Source organism: Hyla sarda, chromosome 8 (assembly GCF_029499605.1).
Source record: "Hyla sarda isolate aHylSar1 chromosome 8, aHylSar1.hap1, whole genome shotgun sequence".
NCBI classification, from domain to species: Eukaryota; Metazoa; Chordata; class Amphibia; order Anura; family Hylidae; genus Hyla; species Hyla sarda.
The window spans coordinates 114,309,581-114,328,972 of NC_079196.1; the positions used below are offsets into that span (position 1 = coordinate 114,309,581).

The window sequence follows — 19,392 nt, forward strand, 5'->3', positions numbered from 1 at the left end:
TGGCAGCCAACCAGCCTCCCATACACTTTCTGGGTGGGTGGCAGTCAGCCACCCATACATACATACAGCACAGGCTAAACCCACATCATCACTTAAAAAAAGGACAGGCGACCATTGCACTCTGATGGAGCATTTAGCAATGCAATCCATAGCCTGGCTTTTGCCTGAACCCCCATCACTCCTCCTCTTGCATATAAGACAATATTTCAGATCTGCATATGAAAACAACACGCCTACCTTTGTTGCACATAGCTGCCTGCCTGTCTCTAGTTACCCCACTGGCTGTAGCTGCGTCCCTTCCGACATGGAATAACACCAACTGTAACGATAAACTGAAAATTAACAGTATAAACCTGCATCATTTTGGACTCTGGTATTTGCTGAATCCGGGTGACCTGACAATCGATGGTGGTGCCGCTGGTGATTCTGGCCTTCTTGGAATCTGTTGGGCCTATGTGTTAGTTCACACATCACTCTGGTATCCATGGTAACTACCACAACATGGTCATCTGCAGTTTACATCTAGCCCGTGGCATTGAATGGCATTTTAAAAGTGCTAAGGGTCCTGGTGCAATAATCCTCCCATGAGGATCAGCCTCAACGGCTTTGTAGATTGCACTCATGTCAGCAACTCCATATACATTTTTTTTTCTTCATGCTTCTTTCTTCATCCTTTTTTCTTTCTGTCATTCAGACTTTCATTCATTCGATCTCTCTCACTCACTTGCTTTAACTCATTTGTTCTCACTCACTCACTCACTCACTCAATCACTCACTCACTCATTCACTCTCACTCACTCTCACTCTCTCACTCACTCGCTCACTAAGTCAGTCTCTCTCTCTCTCTTTTTCTTTTTATATATATTTTTTTCCGTCTTCTTCTTCTTCTTCTTCAGACCCTGTCATAGCACTAATGCCTTTCCAATACCACCAGCAGATGGAGACACTCCATTGCAACATTGGTTGTGAGCAGCAGTTTCTAAAAACAAATGCCTCACGGCGGATTTCCCATCCATCAATGTATGGTAAATTTTGTTTTTATCATTCACTGACCACAGAAACCAATGCATGGTCAAGCAACAGCAATGACACACCCTTGTGTATAGGCATGAGACCCTCATGTCATTTAACAGGATTCAGCACCACCCACAAGACAGCTACCTGTCATGTCATGTCAAACCTGCACAGGTGTGCTAGATTATTATTATTTAGTTTTATTTTATTTTTTTACACCAATCAGTGTGCAAACATGGTCATTAAAACGCTAAATGAATAGACGTTCATAAACCAGTCAGTGCAACTCATCATTTTGGTCTCCAATTCTCAAACTCAAATTCTCACCCACGGAGGATTAAATGAGAATCTTTCTTGTTTAACACTGGAATGGGGTGGTGCACTGTTCACTACCCGAAGATACTGCCACATCGGGTCAATGCATAGGGCGACAGAAGCAAGCTTCCAAATCAGCTCCCTTTCTCAAAAATCCATTTAATTTATGGTCCCCAGATAGGGAACGTATGTATCAGTATGTGCTCACAAGTCACCCAAGTGCAAGTATTCACACAAAAAAAAACGTGCCTCAGGATGCGATCTGTCGCAAGATCCTTTCTTTTTTTACACTTGATCTAAGCCAAAAGGCCTAGAGGGGATAACCGGGAAAGGGGTGGACCCAACCATGTCCCCTTCATGAGCACTCACATTACTCATAGGAATGGAAGGAAGGCTGGCAGCCAACCAGCCTCCCATACACTTTCTGGGTGGGTGGCAGTCAGCCACCCATACATACATACAGCACAGGCTAAACCCACATCATCACTTAAAAAAAGGACAGGCGACCATTGCACTCTGATGGAGCATTTAGCAATGCAATCCATAGCCTGGCTTTTGCCTGAACCCCCATCACTCCTCCTCTTGCATATAAGACAATATTTCAGATCTGCATATGAAAACAACACGCCTACCTTTGTTGCACATAGCTGCCTGCCTGTCTCTAGTTACCCCACTGGCTGTAGCTGCGTCCCTTCCGACATGGAATAACACCAACTGTAACGATAAACTGAAAATTAACAGTATAAACCTGCATCATTTTGGACTCTGGTATTTGCTGAATCCGGGTGACCTGACAATCGATGGTGGTGCCGCTGGTGATTCTGGCCTTCTTGGAATCTGTTGGGCCTATGTGTTAGCTCACACATCACTCTGGTATCCATGGTAACTACCACAACATGGTCATCTGCAGTTTACATCTAGCCCGTGGCATTGAATGGCATTTTAAAAGTGCTAAGGGTCCTGGTGCAATAATCCTCCCATGAGGATCAGCCTCAACGGCTTTGTAGATTGCACTCATGTCAGCAACTCCATATACATTTTTTTTTCTTCATGCTTCTTTCTTCATCCTTTTTTCTTTCTGTCATTCAGACTTTCATTCATTCGATCTCTCTCACTCACTTGCTTTAACTCATTTGTTCTCACTCACTCACTCACTCACTCACTCACTCAATCACTCACTCATTCACTCTCACTCACTCTCTCACTCACTCGCTCACTAAGTCAGTCTCTCTCTCTCTCTCTCTTTTTCTTTTTATATATATTTTTTTCCGTCTTCTTCTTCTTCTTCTTCAGACCCTGTCATAGCACTAATGCCTTTCCAATACCACCAGCAGATGGAGACACTCCATTGCAACATTGGTTGTGAGCAGCAGTTTCTAAAAACAAATGCCTCACGGCGGATTTCCCATCCATCAATGTATGGTAAATTTTGTTTTTATCATTCACTGACCACAGAAACCAATGCATGGTCAAGCAACAGCAATGACACACCCTTGTGTATAGGCATGAGACCCTCATGTCATTTAACAGGATTCAGCACCACCCACAAGACAGCTACCTGTCATGTCATGTCAAACCTGCACAGGTGTGCTAGATTATTATTATTTAGTTTTATTTTATTTTTTTACACCAATCAGTGTGCAAACATGGTCATTAAAACGCTAAATGAATAGACGTTCATAAACCAGTCAGTGCAACTCATCATTTTGGTCTCCAATTCTCAAACTCAAATTCTCACCCACGGAGGATTAAATGAGAATCTTTCTTGTTTAACACTGGAATGGGGTGGTGCACTGTTCACTACCCGAAGATACTGCCACATCGGGTCAATGCATAGGGCGACAGAAGCAAGCTTCCAAATCAGCTCCCTTTCTCAAAAATCCATTTAATTTATGGTCCCCAGATAGGGAACGTATGTATCAGTATGTGCTCACAAGTCACCCAAGTGCAAGTATTCACACAAAAAAAAACGTGCCTCAGGATGCGATCTGTCGCAAGATCCTTTCTTTTTTTACACTTGATCTAAGCCAAAAGGCCTAGAGGGGATAACCGGGAAAGGGGTGGACCCAACCATGTCCCCTTCATGAGCACTCACATTACTCATAGGAATGGAAGGAAGGCTGGCAGCCAACCAGCCTCCCATACACTTTCTGGGTGGGTGGCAGTCAGCCACCCATACATACATACAGCACAGGCTAAACCCACATCATCACTTAAAAAAAGGACAGGCGACCATTGCACTCTGATGGAGCATTTAGCAATGCAATCCATAGCCTGGCTTTTGCCTGAACCCCCATCACTCCTCCTCTTGCATATAAGACAATATTTCAGATCTGCATATGAAAACAACACGCCTACCTTTGTTGCACATAGCTGCCTGCCTGTCTCTAGTTACCCCACTGGCTGTAGCTGCGTCCCTTCCGACATGGAATAACACCAACTGTAACGATAAACTGAAAATTAACAGTATAAACCTGCATCATTTTGGACTCTGGTATTTGCTGAATCCGGGTGACCTGACAATCGATGGTGGTGCCGCTGGTGATTCTGGCCTTCTTGGAATCTGTTGGGCCTATGTGTTAGCTCACACATCACTCTGGTATCCATGGTAACTACCACAACATGGTCATCTGCAGTTTACATCTAGCCCGTGGCATTGAATGGCATTTTAAAAGTGCTAAGGGTCCTGGTGCAATAATCCTCCCATGAGGATCAGCCTCAACGGCTTTGTAGATTGCACTCATGTCAGCAACTCCATATACATTTTTTTTCTTCATGCTTCTTTCTTCATCCTTTTTTCTTTCTGTCATTCAGACTTTCATTCATTCGATCTCTCTCACTCACTTGCTTTAACTCATTTGTTCTCACTCACTCACTCACTCAATCACTCACTCACTCATTCACTCTCACTCACTCTCACTCTCTCACTCACTCGCTCACTAAGTCAGTCTCTCTCTCTCTCTCTCTTTTTCTTTTTATATATATTTTTTTCCGTCTTCTTCTTCTTCTTCTTCAGACCCTGTCATAGCACTAATGCCTTTCCAATACCACCAGCAGATGGAGACACTCCATTGCAACATTGGTTGTGAGCAGCAGTTTCTAAAAACAAATGCCTCACGGCGGATTTCCCATCCATCAATGTATGGTAAATTTTGTTTTTATCATTCACTGACCACAGAAACCAATGCATGGTCAAGCAACAGCAATGACACACCCTTGTGTATAGGCATGAGACCCTCATGTCATTTAACAGGATTCAGCACCACCCACAAGACAGCTACCTGTCATGTCATGTCAAACCTGCACAGGTGTGCTAGATTATTATTATTTAGTTTTATTTTATTTTTTTACACCAATCAGTGTGCAAACATGGTCATTAAAACGCTAAATGAATAGACGTTCATAAACCAGTCAGTGCAACTCATCATTTTGGTCTCCAATTCTCAAACTCAAATTCTCACCCACGGAGGATTAAATGAGAATCTTTCTTGTTTAACACTGGAATGGGGTGGTGCACTGTTCACTACCCGAAGATACTGCCACATCGGGTCAATGCATAGGGCGACAGAAGCAAGCTTCCAAATCAGCTCCCTTTCTCAAAAATCCATTTAATTTATGGTCCCCAGATAGGGAACGTATGTATCAGTATGTGCTCACAAGTCACCCAAGTGCAAGTATTCACACAAAAAAAAACGTGCCTCAGGATGCGATATGTCGCAAGATCCTTTCTTTTTTTACACTTGATCTAAGCCAAAAGGCCTAGAGGGGATAACCGGGAAAGGGGTGGACCCAACCATGTCCCCTTCATGAGCACTCACATTACTCATAGGAATGGAAGGAAGGCTGGCAGCCAACCAGCCTCCCATACACTTTCTGGGTGGGTGGCAGTCAGCCACCCATACATACATACAGCACAGGCTAAACCCACATCATCACTTAAAAAAAGGACAGGCGACCATTGCACTCTGATGGAGCATTTAGCAATGCAATCCATAGCCTGGCTTTTGCCTGAACCCCCATCACTCCTCCTCTTGCATATAAGACAATATTTCAGATCTGCATATGAAAACAACACGCCTACCTTTGTTGCACATAGCTGCCTGCCTGTCTCTAGTTACCCCACTGGCTGTAGCTGCGTCCCTTCCGACATGGAATAACACCAACTGTAACGATAAACTGAAAATTAACAGTATAAACCTGCATCATTTTGGACTCTGGTATTTGCTGAATCCGGGTGACCTGACAATCGATGGTGGTGCCGCTGGTGATTCTGGCCTTCTTGGAATCTGTTGGGCCTATGTGTTAGCTCACACATCACTCTGGTATCCATGGTAACTACCACAACATGGTCATCTGCAGTTTACATCTAGCCCGTGGCATTGAATGGCATTTTAAAAGTGCTAAGGGTCCTGGTGCAATAATCCTCCCATGAGGATCAGCCTCAACGGCTTTGTAGATTGCACTCATGTCAGCAACTCCATATACATTTTTTTTTCTTCATGCTTCTTTCTTCATCCTTTTTTCTTTCTGTCATTCAGACTTTCATTCATTCGATCTCTCTCACTCACTTGCTTTAACTCATTTGTTCTCACTCACTCACTCACTCACTCACTCACTCAATCACTCACTCACTCATTCACTCTCACTCACTCTCACTCTCTCACTCACTCGCTCACTAAGTCAGTCTCTCTCTCTCTCTCTCTTTTTCTTTTTATATATATTTTTTTCCGTCTTCTTCTTCTTCTTCTTCAGACCCTGTCATAGCACTAATGCCTTTCCAATACCACCAGCAGATGGAGACACTCCATTGCAACATTGGTTGTGAGCAGCAGTTTCTAAAAACAAATGCCTCACGGCGGATTTCCCATCCATCAATGTATGGTAAATTTTGTTTTTATCATTCACTGACCACAGAAACCAATGCATGGTCAAGCAACAGCAATGACACACCCTTGTGTATAGGCATGAGACCCTCATGTCATTTAACAGGATTCAGCACCACCCACAAGACAGCTACCTGTCATGTCATGTCAAACCTGCACAGGTGTGCTAGATTATTATTATTTAGTTTTATTTTATTTTTTTACACCAATCAGTGTGCAAACATGGTCATTAAAACGCTAAATGAATAGACGTTCATAAACCAGTCAGTGCAACTCATCATTTTGGTCTCCAATTCTCAAACTCAAATTCTCACCCACGGAGGATTAAATGAGAATCTTTCTTGTTTAACACTGGAATGGGGTGGTGCACTGTTCACTACCCGAAGATACTGCCACATCGGGTCAATGCATAGGGCGACAGAAGCAAGCTTCCAAATCAGCTCCCTTTCTCAAAAATCCATTTAATTTATGGTCCCCAGATAGGGAACGTATGTATCAGTATGTGCTCACAAGTCACCCAAGTGCAAGTATTCACACAAAAAAAAACGTGCCTCAGGATGCGATCTGTCGCAAGATCCTTTCTTTTTTTACACTTGATCTAAGCCAAAAGGCCTAGAGGGGATAACCGGGAAAGGGGTGGACCCAACCATGTCCCCTTCATGAGCACTCACATTACTCATAGGAATGGAAGGAAGGCTGGCAGCCAACCAGCCTCCCATACACTTTCTGGGTGGGTGGCAGTCAGCCACCCATACATACATACAGCACAGGCTAAACCCACATCATCACTTAAAAAAAGGACAGGCGACCATTGCACTCTGATGGAGCATTTAGCAATGCAATCCATAGCCTGGCTTTTGCCTGAACCCCCATCACTCCTCCTCTTGCATATAAGACAATATTTCAGATCTGCATATGAAAACAACACGCCTACCTTTGTTGCACATAGCTGCCTGCCTGTCTCTAGTTACCCCACTGGCTGTAGCTGCGTCCCTTCCGACATGGAATAACACCAACTGTAACGATAAACTGAAAATTAACAGTATAAACCTGCATCATTTTGGACTCTGGTATTTGCTGAATCCGGGTGACCTGACAATCGATGGTGGTGCCGCTGGTGATTCTGGCCTTCTTGGAATCTGTTGGGCCTATGTGTTAGTTCACACATCACTCTGGTATCCATGGTAACTACCACAACATGGTCATCTGCAGTTTACATCTAGCCCGTGGCATTGAATGGCATTTTAAAAGTGCTAAGGGTCCTGGTGCAATAATCCTCCCATGAGGATCAGCCTCAACGGCTTTGTAGATTGCACTCATGTCAGCAACTCCATATACATTTTTTTTTCTTCATGCTTCTTTCTTCATCCTTTTTTCTTTCTGTCATTCAGACTTTCATTCATTCGATCTCTCTCACTCACTTGCTTTAACTCATTTGTTCTCACTCACTCACTCACTCACTCAATCACTCACTCACTCATTCACTCTCACTCACTCTCACTCTCTCACTCACTCGCTCACTAAGTCAGTCTCTCTCTCTCTCTCTCTTTTTCTTTTTATATATATTTTTTTCCGTCTTCTTCTTCTTCTTCTTCAGACCCTGTCATAGCACTAATGCCTTTCCAATACCACCAGCAGATGGAGACACTCCATTGCAACATTGGTTGTGAGCAGCAGTTTCTAAAAACAAATGCCTCACGGCGGATTTCCCATCCATCAATGTATGGTAAATTTTGTTTTTATCATTCACTGACCACAGAAACCAATGCATGGTCAAGCAACAGCAATGACACACCCTTGTGTATAGGCATGAGACCCTCATGTCATTTAACAGGATTCAGCACCACCCACAAGACAGCTACCTGTCATGTCATGTCAAACCTGCACAGGTGTGCTAGATTATTATTATTTAGTTTTATTTTATTTTTTTACACCAATCAGTGTGCAAACATGGTCATTAAAACGCTAAATGAATAGACGTTCATAAACCAGTCAGTGCAACTCATCATTTTGGTCTCCAATTCTCAAACTCAAATTCTCACCCACGGAGGATTAAATGAGAATCTTTCTTGTTTAACACTGGAATGGGGTGGTGCACTGTTCACTACCCGAAGATACTGCCACATCGGGTCAATGCATAGGGCGACAGAAGCAAGCTTCCAAATCAGCTCCCTTTCTCAAAAATCCATTTAATTTATGGTCCCCAGATAGGGAACGTATGTATCAGTATGTGCTCACAAGTCACCCAAGTGCAAGTATTCACACAAAAAAAAACGTGCCTCAGGATGCGATCTGTCGCAAGATCCTTTCTTTTTTTACACTTGATCTAAGCCAAAAGGCCTAGAGGGGATAACCGGGAAAGGGGTGGACCCAACCATGTCCCCTTCATGAGCACTCACATTACTCATAGGAATGGAAGGAAGGCTGGCAGCCAACCAGCCTCCCATACACTTTCTGGGTGGGTGGCAGTCAGCCACCCATACATACATACAGCACAGGCTAAACCCACATCATCACTTAAAAAAAGGACAGGCGACCATTGCACTCTGATGGAGCATTTAGCAATGCAATCCATAGCCTGGCTTTTGCCTGAACCCCCATCACTCCTCCTCTTGCATATAAGACAATATTTCAGATCTGCATATGAAAACAACACGCCTACCTTTGTTGCACATAGCTGCCTGCCTGTCTCTAGTTACCCCACTGGCTGTAGCTGCGTCCCTTCCGACATGGAATAACACCAACTGTAACGATAAACTGAAAATTAACAGTATAAACCTGCATCATTTTGGACTCTGGTATTTGCTGAATCCGGGTGACCTGACAATCGATGGTGGTGCCGCTGGTGATTCTGGCCTTCTTGGAATCTGTTGGGCCTATGTGTTAGCTCACACATCACTCTGGTATCCATGGTAACTACCACAACATGGTCATCTGCAGTTTACATCTAGCCCGTGGCATTGAATGGCATTTTAAAAGTGCTAAGGGTCCTGGTGCAATAATCCTCCCATGAGGATCAGCCTCAACGGCTTTGTAGATTGCACTCATGTCAGCAACTCCATATACATTTTTTTTTCTTCATGCTTCTTTCTTCATCCTTTTTTCTTTCTGTCATTCAGACTTTCATTCATTCGATCTCTCTCACTCACTTGCTTTAACTCATTTGTTCTCACTCACTCACTCACTCAATCACTCACTCACTCATTCACTCTCACTCACTCTCACTCTCTCACTCACTCGCTCACTAAGTCAGTCTCTCTCTCTCTCTCTCTTTTTCTTTTTATATATATTTTTTTCCGTCTTCTTCTTCTTCTTCTTCAGACCCTGTCATAGCACTAATGCCTTTCCAATACCACCAGCAGATGGAGACACTCCATTGCAACATTGGTTGTGAGCAGCAGTTTCTAAAAACAAATGCCTCACGGCGGATTTCCCATCCATCAATGTATGGTAAATTTTGTTTTTATCATTCACTGACCACAGAAACCAATGCATGGTCAAGCAACAGCAATGACACACCCTTGTGTATAGGCATGAGACCCTCATGTCATTTAACAGGATTCAGCACCACCCACAAGACAGCTACCTGTCATGTCATGTCAAACCTGCACAGGTGTGCTAGATTATTATTATTTAGTTTTATTTTATTTTTTTACACCAATCAGTGTGCAAACATGGTCATTAAAACGCTAAATGAATAGACGTTCATAAACCAGTCAGTGCAACTCATCATTTTGGTCTCCAATTCTCAAACTCAAATTCTCACCCACGGAGGATTAAATGAGAATCTTTCTTGTTTAACACTGGAATGGGGTGGTGCACTGTTCACTACCCGAAGATACTGCCACATCGGGTCAATGCATAGGGCGACAGAAGCAAGCTTCCAATCAGCTCCCTTTCTCAAAAATCCATTTAATTTATGGTCCCCAGATAGGGAACGTATGTATCAGTATGTGCTCACAAGTCACCCAAGTGCAAGTATTCACACAAAAAAAAACGTGCCTCAGGATGCGATCTGTCGCAAGATCCTTTCTTTTTTTACACTTGATCTAAGCCAAAAGGCCTAGAGGGGATAACCGGGAAAGGGGTGGACCCAACCATGTCCCCTTCATGAGCACTCACATTACTCATAGGAATGGAAGGAAGGCTGGCAGCCAACCAGCCTCCCATACACTTTCTGGGTTGGGTGGCAGTCAGCCACCCATACATACATACAGCACAGGCTAAACCCACATCATCACTTAAAAAAAGGACAGGCGACCATTGCACTCTGATGGAGCATTTAGCAATGCAATCCATAGCCTGGCTTTTGCCTGAACCCCCATCACTCCTCCTCTTGCATATAAGACAATATTTCAGATCTGCATATGAAAACAACACGCCTACCTTTGTTGCACATAGCTGCCTGCCTGTCTCTAGTTACCCCACTGGCTGTAGCTGCGTCCCTTCCGACATGGAATAACACCAACTGTAACGATAAACTGAAAATTAACAGTATAAACCTGCATCATTTTGGACTCTGGTATTTGCTGAATCCGGGTGACCTGACAATCGATGGTGGTGCCGCTGGTGATTCTGGCCTTCTTGGAATCTGTTGGGCCTATGTGTTAGCTCACACATCACTCTGGTATCCATGGTAACTACCACAACATGGTCATCTGCAGTTTACATCTAGCCCGTGGCATTGAATGGCATTTTAAAAGTGCTAAGGGTCCTGGTGCAATAATCCTCCCATGAGGATCAGCCTCAACGGCTTTGTAGATTGCACTCATGTCAGCAACTCCATATACATTTTTTTTTCTTCATGCTTCTTTCTTCATCCTTTTTTCTTTCTGTCATTCAGACTTTCATTCATTCGATCTCTCTCACTCACTTGCTTTAACTCATTTGTTCTCACTCACTCACTCACTCACTCACTCAACTCACACTCATTCACTCTCACTCACTCTCACTCTCTCACTCACTCGCTCACACTAAGTCAGTCTCTCTCTCTCTCTCTCTTTTTCTTTTTATATATATTTTTTTCCGTCTTCTTCTTCTTCTTCTTCAGACCCTGTCATAGCACTAATGCCTTTCCAATACCACCAGCAGATGGAGACACTCCATTGCAACATTGGTTGTGAGCAGCAGTTTCTAAAAACAAATGCCTCACGGCGGATTTCCCATCCATCAATGTATGGTAAATTTTGTTTTTTATCATTCACTGACCACAGAAACCAATGCATGGTCAAGCAACAGCAATGACACACCCTTGTGTATAGGCATGAGACCCTCATGTCATTTAACAGGATTCAGCACCACCCACAAGACAGCTACCTGTCATGTCATGTCAAACCTGCACAGGTGTGCTAGATTATTATTATTTAGTTTTATTTTATTTTTTTACACCAATCAGTGTGCAAACATGGTCATTAAAACGCTAAATGAATAGACGTTCATAAAACCAGTCAGTGCAACTCATCATTTTGGTCTCCAATTCTCAAACTCAAATTCTCACCCACGGAGGATTAAATGAGAATCTTTCTTGTTTAACACTGGAATGGGGTGGTGCACTGTTCACTACCCGAAGATACTGCCACATCGGGTCAATGCATAGGGCGACAGAAGCAAGCTTCCAAATCAGCTCCCTTTCTCAAAATCCATTTAATTTATGGTCCCCAGATAGGGAACGTATTGTATCAGTATGTGCTCACAAGTCACCCAAGTGCAAGTATTCACACAAAAAAAAAACGTGCCTCAGGATGCGATCTGTCGCAAGATCCTTTCTTTTTTTACACTTGATCTAAGCCAAAAGGCCTAGAGGGGATAACCGGGAAAGGGGTGGACCCAACCATGTCCCCTTCATGAGCACTCACATTACTCATAGGAATGGAAGGAAGGCTGGCAGCCAACCAGCCTCCCATACACTTTCTGGGTGGGTGGCAGTCAGCCACCCATACATACATACAGCACAGGCTAAACCCACATCATCACTTAAAAAAAGGACAGGCGACCATTGCACTCTGATGGAGCATTTAGCAATGCAATCCATAGCCTGGCTTTTGCCTGAACCCCCATCACTCCTCCTCTTGCATATAAGACAATATTTCAGATCTGCATATGAAAACAACACGCCTACCTTTGTTGCACATAGCTGCCTGCCTGTCTCTAGTTACCCCACTGGCTGTAGCTGCGTCCCTTCCGACATGGAATAACACCAACTGTAACGATAAACTGAAAATTAACAGTATAAACCCTGCATCATTTTGGACTCTGGTATTTGCTGAATCCGGGTGACCTGACAATCGATGGTGGTGCCGCTGGTGATTCTGGCCTTCTTGGAATCTGTTGGGCCTATGTGTTAGCTCACACATCACTCTGGTATCCATGGTAACTACCACAACATGGTCATCTGCAGTTTACCATCTAGCCCGTGGCATTGAATGGCATTTTAAAAGTGCTAAGGGTCCTGGTGCAATAATCCTCCATGAGGATCAGCCTCAACGGCTTTGTAGATTGCACTCATGTCAGCAACTCCATATACATTTTTTTTTCTTCATGCTTCTTTCTTCATCCTTTTTTCTTTCTGTCATTCAGACTTTCATTCATTCGATCTCTCTCACTCACTTGCTTTAACTCATTTGTTCTCACTCACTCACTCACTCACTCAATCACCTCACTCATTCACTCTCACTCACTCTCACTCTCTCACTCACTCGCTCACTAAGTCAGTCTCTCTCTCTCTCTCTCTTTTTCTTTTTATATATATTTTTTTCCGTCTTCTTCTTCTTCTTCTTCAGACCCTGTCATAGCACTAATGCCTTTCCAATACCACCAGCAGATGGAGACACTCCATTGCAACATTGGTTGTGAGCAGCAGTTTCTAAAAACAAATGCCTCACGGCGGATTTCCCATCCATCAATGTATGGTAAATTTTGTTTTTATCATTCACTGACCACAGAAACCAATGCATGGTCAAGCAACAGCAATGACACACCCTTGTGTATAGGCATGAGACCCTCATGTCATTTAACAGGATTCAGCACCACCCACAAGACAGCTACCTGTCATGTCATGTCAAACCTGCACAGGTGTGCTAGATTATTATTATTTAGTTTTATTTTATTTTTTTACACCAATCAGTGTGCAAACATGGTCATTAAACGCTAAATGAATAGACGTTCATAAACCAGTCAGTGCAACTCATCATTTTGGTCTCCAATTCTCAAACTCAAATTCTCACCCACGGAGGATTAAATGAGAATCTTTCTTGTTTAACACTGGAATGGGGTGGTGCACTGTTCACTACCCGAAGATACTGCCACATCGGGTCAATGCATAGGGCGACAGAAGCAAGCTTCAAATCAGCTCCCTTTCTCAAAAATCCATTTAATTTATGGTCCCCAGATAGGGAACGTATGTATCAGTATGTGCTCACAAGTCACCCAAGTGCAAGTATTCACACAAAAAAAAAACGTGCCTCAGGATGCGATCTGTCGCAAGATCCTTTCTTTTTTTACACTTGATCTAAGCCAAAAGGCCTAGAGGGGATAACCGGGAAAGGGGTGGACCCAACCATGTCCCCTTCATGAGCACTCACATTACTCATAGGAATGGAAGGAAGGCTGGCAGCCAACCAGCCTCCCATACACTTTCTGGGTTGGGTGGCAGTCAGCCACCCATACATACATACAGCACAGGCTAAACCCACATCATCACTTAAAAAAAGGACAGGCGACCATTGCACTCTGATGGAGCATTTAGCAATGCAATCCATAGCCTGGCTTTTGCCTGAACCCCCATCACTCCTCCTCTTGCATATAAGACAATATTTCAGATCTGCATATGAAAACAACACGCCTACCTTTGTTGCACATAGCTGCCTGCCTGTCTCTAGTTACCCCACTGGCTGTAGCTGCGTCCCTTCCGACATGGAATAACACCAACTGTAACGATAAACTGAAAATTAACAGTATAAACCTGCATCATTTTGGACTCTGGTATTTGCTGAATCCGGGTGACCTGACAATCGATGGTGGTGCCGCTGGTGATTCTGGCCTTCTTGGAATCTGTTGGGCCTATGTGTTAGCTCACACATCACTCTGGTATCCATGGTAACTACCACAACATGGTCATCTGCAGTTTACATCTAGCCCGTGGCATTGCATGGCATTTTAAAAGTGCTAAGGGTCCTGGTGCAATAATCCTCCCATGAGGATCAGCCTCAACGGCTTTGTAGATTGCACTCATGTCAGCAACTCCATATACATTTTTTTTTCTTCATGCTTCTTTCTTCATCCTTTTTTCTTTCTGTCATTCAGACTTTCATTCATTCGATCTCTCTCACTCACTTGCTTTAACTCATTTGTTCTCACTCACTCACTCACTCACTCACTCAATCACTCACTCACTCATTCACTCTCACTCACTCTCACTCTCCTCACTCACTCGCTCACTAAGTCAGTCTCTCCTCTCTCTCTCTCTTTTTCTTTTTATATATATTTTTTTCCGTCTTCTTCTTCTTCTTCTTCAGACCCTGTCATAGCACTAATGCCTTTCCAATACCACCAGCAGATGGAGACACCTCCATTGCAACATTGGTTGTGAGCAGCAGTTTCTAAAAACAAATGCCTCACGGCGGATTTCCCATCCATCAATGTATGGTAAATTTTGTTTTTATCATTCACTGACCACAGAACCAATGCATGGTCAAGCAACAGGCAATGACACACCCTTGTGTATAGGCATGACGACCCTCATGTCATTTAACAGGACTTCCAGCACCACCCACAAGACAGCTACCTGTCATGTCATGGTCAAAACCTGCACAGGTGTGCTAGATTATTATTATTTAGTTTTATTTTATTTTTTTACACCAATCAGTGTGCAAACATGGTCATTAAAACGCTAAATGAATAGACGTTCATAAACCAGTCAGTGCAACTCATCATTTTGGTCTCCAATTCTCAAACTCAAATTCTCACCCACGGAGGATTAAATGAGAATCTTTCTTGTTTCAACACTGGAATGGGGTGGTGCACTGTTCACTACCCGAAGATACTGCCCCATCGGGTCAATGCATAGGGCGACAGAAGCAAGCTTCCAATCAGCTCCCTTTCTCAAAAATCCATTAATTTATGGTCCCCAGATAGGGAACGTATGTATCAGTATGTGCTCACAAGTCACCCAAGTGCAAGTATTCACACAAAAAAAAACGTGCCTCAGGATGCGATCTGTCGCAAGATCCTTTCTTTTTTTACACTTGATCTAAGCCAAAAGGCCTAGAGGGGATAACGGGAAAGGGGTGGACCCCAACCATGTCCCCTTCATGAGCACTCACATTACTCATAGGAATGGAAGGAAGGCTGGCAGCCAACCAGCCTCCCATACACTTTCTGGGTGGGTGGCAGCTCAGCCACCCATACATACATACAGCACAGGCTAAACCCACATCATCACTTAAAAAAAGGACAGGCGACCATTGCACTCTGATGGAGCATTTAGCAATGCAATCCTTAGCCTGGCTTTTGCCTGAACCCCATCACTCCTCCTCTTGCATATAAGACAATATTTCAGATCTGCATATGAAAAACAACACGCCTACCTTTGTTGCACATAGCTGCCTGCCTGTCTCTAGTTACCCCACTGGCTGTAGCTGCGTCCCTTCCGACATGGAATAACACCAACTGTAACGATAAACTGAAAATTAACAGTATAACCTGCATCATTTGGACTCTGGTATTTGCTGAATCCGGGTGACCTGACAATCGATGGTGGTGCCGCTGGTGATTCTGGCCTTCTTGGAATCTGTTGGGCCTATGTGTTAGCTCACACATCACTCGGGTATCCATGGTAACTACCACAACATGGTCATCTGCAGTTTACATCTAGCCCGTGGCATTGAATGGCATTTAAAAAGTGCTAAGGGTCCTGGTGCAATAATCCTCCCATGAGGATCAGCCTCAACGGCTTTGTAGATTGCACTCATGTCAGCAACGTCCATATACATTTTTTTTTCTTCATGCTTCTTTCTTCATCCTTTTTTCTTTCTGTCATTCAGACTTTCATTCATTCGATCTCTCTCACTCACTTGCTTTAAAACTCATTTGTTCTCACTCACTCACTCACATCACTCACTCAACTCAATCACTCACTCACTCATTCACTCTCACTCACTCCTCACTCTCTCACTCACTCGCTCACTAAGTCAGTCTCTCTCTCTCTCTCTCTCTCTTTTTCTTTTTATATATATTTTTTTCCGTCTTCTTCTTCTTCTTCTTCAGACCCTGTCATAGCACTAATGCCTTTCCAATACCACCAGCAGATGGAGACACTCCATTGCAACATTGGTTGTGAGCAGCAGTTTCTAAAAACAAATGCCTCACGGCGGATTTCCCATCCATCAATGTATGGTAAATTTTGTTTTTATCATTCACTGACCACAGAAACCAATGCATGGTCAAGCAACAGCAATGACACACCTTGTGTATAGGCATGAGACCCTCATGTCATTTAACAGGATTCAGCACCACCCACAAGACAGCTACCCTGTCATGTCATGTCAAACCTGCACAGGTGTGCTAGATTATTATTATTTAGTTTTATTTTATTTTTTTACACCAATCAGTGTGCAAACATGGTCATTAAAACGCTAAAATGAATAGACGTTCATAAACCAGTCAGTGCAACTCATCATGTTTGGTCTCCAATTCTCAACTCAAATTCTCACCCACGGAGGATTAAATGAGAATCTTTCTTGTTTAAACACTGGAATGGGGTGGTGCACTGTTCACTTACCCGAAGATACTGCCACATCGGGTCAATGCATAGGGCGACAGAAAGCAAGCTTCCAAATCAGCTCCCTTTCTCAAAAATCCATTTAATTTATGGTCCCCAGATAGGGAACGTATGTATCAGTATGTGCTCACAAGTCACCCAAGTGCAAGTATCACACAAAAAAAAACGTGCCTCAGGATGCGATCTGTCGCAAGATCCTTTCTTTTTTTACACTTGATCTAAGCCAAAAGGCCTAGAGGGGATAACCGGGAAAGGGGTGGACCCAACCATGTCCCCTTCATGAGCACTCACATTACTCATAGGAATGGAAGGAAGGCTGGCAGCCAACCAGCCTCCCATACACTTTCTGGGTGGGTGGCAGTCAGCCACCCATACATACATACAGCACAGGCTAAACCCACATCATCACTTAAAAAAAGGACAGGCGACCATTGCACTCTGATGGAGCATTTAGCAATGCAATCCATAGCCTGGCTTTTGCCTGAACCCCCATCACTCCTCCTCTTGCATATAAGACAATATTTCAGATCTGCATATGAAAACAACACGCCTACCATTGTTGCACATAGCTGCCTGCCTGTCTCTAGTTACCCCACTGGCTGTAGCTGCGTCCCTTCCCGACATGGAATAACACCAACTGTAACGATAAACTGAAAATTAACAGTATAAACCTGCATCATTTTGGACTCTGGTATTTGCTGATCCGGGTGACCTGACAATCGATGGTGGTGCCGTGGTGATTCTGGCCTTCTTGGAATCTGTTGGGCCTATGTGTTAGCTCACACATCACTCTGGTATCCATGGTAACTACCACAACATGGTCATCTGCAGTTTACATCTAGCCCGTGGCATTGAATGGCATTTTAAAAGTGCTAAGGGTCCTGGTGCAATAATCCTCCATGAGGATCAGCCTCAACGGCTTTGTAGATTGCACTCATGTCAGCAACCTCCATATACATTTTTTTTTTCTTCATGCTTCTTTCTTCATCCTTTTTTCTTCTTCTGTCATTCAGACTTTCATTCATTCGATCTCTCTCACTCACTTGCTTTAACTCATTTGTTCTCACTCACTCACTCACTCACTCACTCAATCACTCACTCACTCACTCATTCACTCTCACGTCACTCTCACTCTCTCACTCACTCACTCGCTCACTAAGTCAGTCTCCTCTCTCTCTCTCTCTCTTTTTCCTTTTTATATATATTTTTTTCCGTCTTCTTCTTCTTCTTCTTCAGACCCTGTCATAGCACTAATGCCTATCCAATACCACCAGCAGATGGAGACAACTCCATTGCAACATTGGTTGTGAGCAGCAGTTTCTAAAAACAAATGCCTCACGGCGGATTTCCCATCCATCAATGTATGGTAAATTTTGTTTTTATCATTCACATGACCACAGAAACCAATGCATGGTCAAGCAACAGCAAATGACACACACCCTTGTGTAAGGCATGAGACCCTCATGTCATTTAACAGGATTCAGCACCACCCACAAGACAGCTACCTGTCATGTCATGTCAAACCTGCACAGGTGTGCTAGATTATTATTATTTAGTTTTATTTTATTTTTTTACACCAATCAGTGTGCAAACATGGTCATTAAAAACGCTAAATGAATAGACGTTCATAAACCAGTCAGTGCAACTCATCATTTTGGTCTCCAATTCTCACAAACTCAAATTCTCACCCACGGAGGATTAAATGAGAATCTTTCTTGTTTAACACTGGAATGGGTGGTGCACTGTTCACTACCCGAAGAATACTGCCACATCGGGTCAATGCATAGGGCGACAGAAGCAAGCTTCCAAATCAGCTCCCTTTCTCAAAAATCCATTTAATTTATGGTCCCCAGATAGGGAACGTATGTATCAGTATGTGCTCACAAGTCACCCAAGTGCAAGTATTCACACAAAAAAAAAAAAAACGTGCCTCAGGATGCGATCTGTCGCAAGATCCTTTCTTTTTTTACACTTGATCTAAGCCAAAAGGGCCTAGAGGGGATAACCGGGAAAGGGGTGGACCTCAACCATGTCCCCTTCATGAGCACTCACATTACTCATAGGAATGGAAGGAAGGCTGGCAGCCACCAGCCTCCCATACACTTTCTGGGTGGGTGGCAGTCAGCCACCCATACATACATACAGCACAGGCTAAACCCACATCATCACTTAAAAAAAGGACAGGCGACCATTGCACTCTGATGGAGCATTTAGCAATGCAATCCATAGCCTGGCTTTTGCCTGAACCCCCATCACTCCTCCTCTTGCATATAAGACAATATTTCAGATCTGCATATGAAAACAACACGCCTACCTTTGTTGCACATAGCTGCCTGCCTGTCTCTAGTTACCCCACTGGCTGTAGCTGCGTCCTTCCGACATGGAATAACACCAACTGTAACG

General features: G+C 43.6%; 11 pseudogenes; all 11 read right to left on the minus strand.

Moving 5' to 3' along the window:
- Positions 1-1,386: 1,386 nt before the first annotated feature.
- Positions 1,387-1,650, minus strand: LOC130286465 (U2 spliceosomal RNA; annotated as a pseudogene).
- Positions 1,651-3,112: 1,462 nt separating this feature from the next.
- Positions 3,113-3,376, minus strand: LOC130286466 (U2 spliceosomal RNA; annotated as a pseudogene).
- Positions 3,377-4,835: 1,459 nt separating this feature from the next.
- LOC130289847 (U2 spliceosomal RNA) lies at positions 4,836-5,099 on the minus strand (annotated as a pseudogene).
- A 1,472-nt stretch (positions 5,100-6,571) lies between these two features.
- On the minus strand, positions 6,572-6,835 carry LOC130286467 (U2 spliceosomal RNA; annotated as a pseudogene).
- Positions 6,836-8,299: 1,464 nt separating this feature from the next.
- On the minus strand, positions 8,300-8,563 carry LOC130286468 (U2 spliceosomal RNA; annotated as a pseudogene).
- A 1,460-nt stretch (positions 8,564-10,023) lies between these two features.
- Positions 10,024-10,286, minus strand: LOC130289512 (U2 spliceosomal RNA; annotated as a pseudogene).
- A 1,468-nt stretch (positions 10,287-11,754) lies between these two features.
- On the minus strand, positions 11,755-12,019 carry LOC130289832 (U2 spliceosomal RNA; annotated as a pseudogene).
- Positions 12,020-13,480: 1,461 nt separating this feature from the next.
- Positions 13,481-13,744, minus strand: LOC130289360 (U2 spliceosomal RNA; annotated as a pseudogene).
- Positions 13,745-15,222: 1,478 nt separating this feature from the next.
- Positions 15,223-15,484, minus strand: LOC130289953 (U2 spliceosomal RNA; annotated as a pseudogene).
- A 1,483-nt stretch (positions 15,485-16,967) lies between these two features.
- On the minus strand, positions 16,968-17,232 carry LOC130289479 (U2 spliceosomal RNA; annotated as a pseudogene).
- Positions 17,233-18,721: 1,489 nt separating this feature from the next.
- LOC130289921 (U2 spliceosomal RNA) lies at positions 18,722-18,992 on the minus strand (annotated as a pseudogene).
- Between the last annotated feature and the right edge of the window lie 400 nt (positions 18,993-19,392).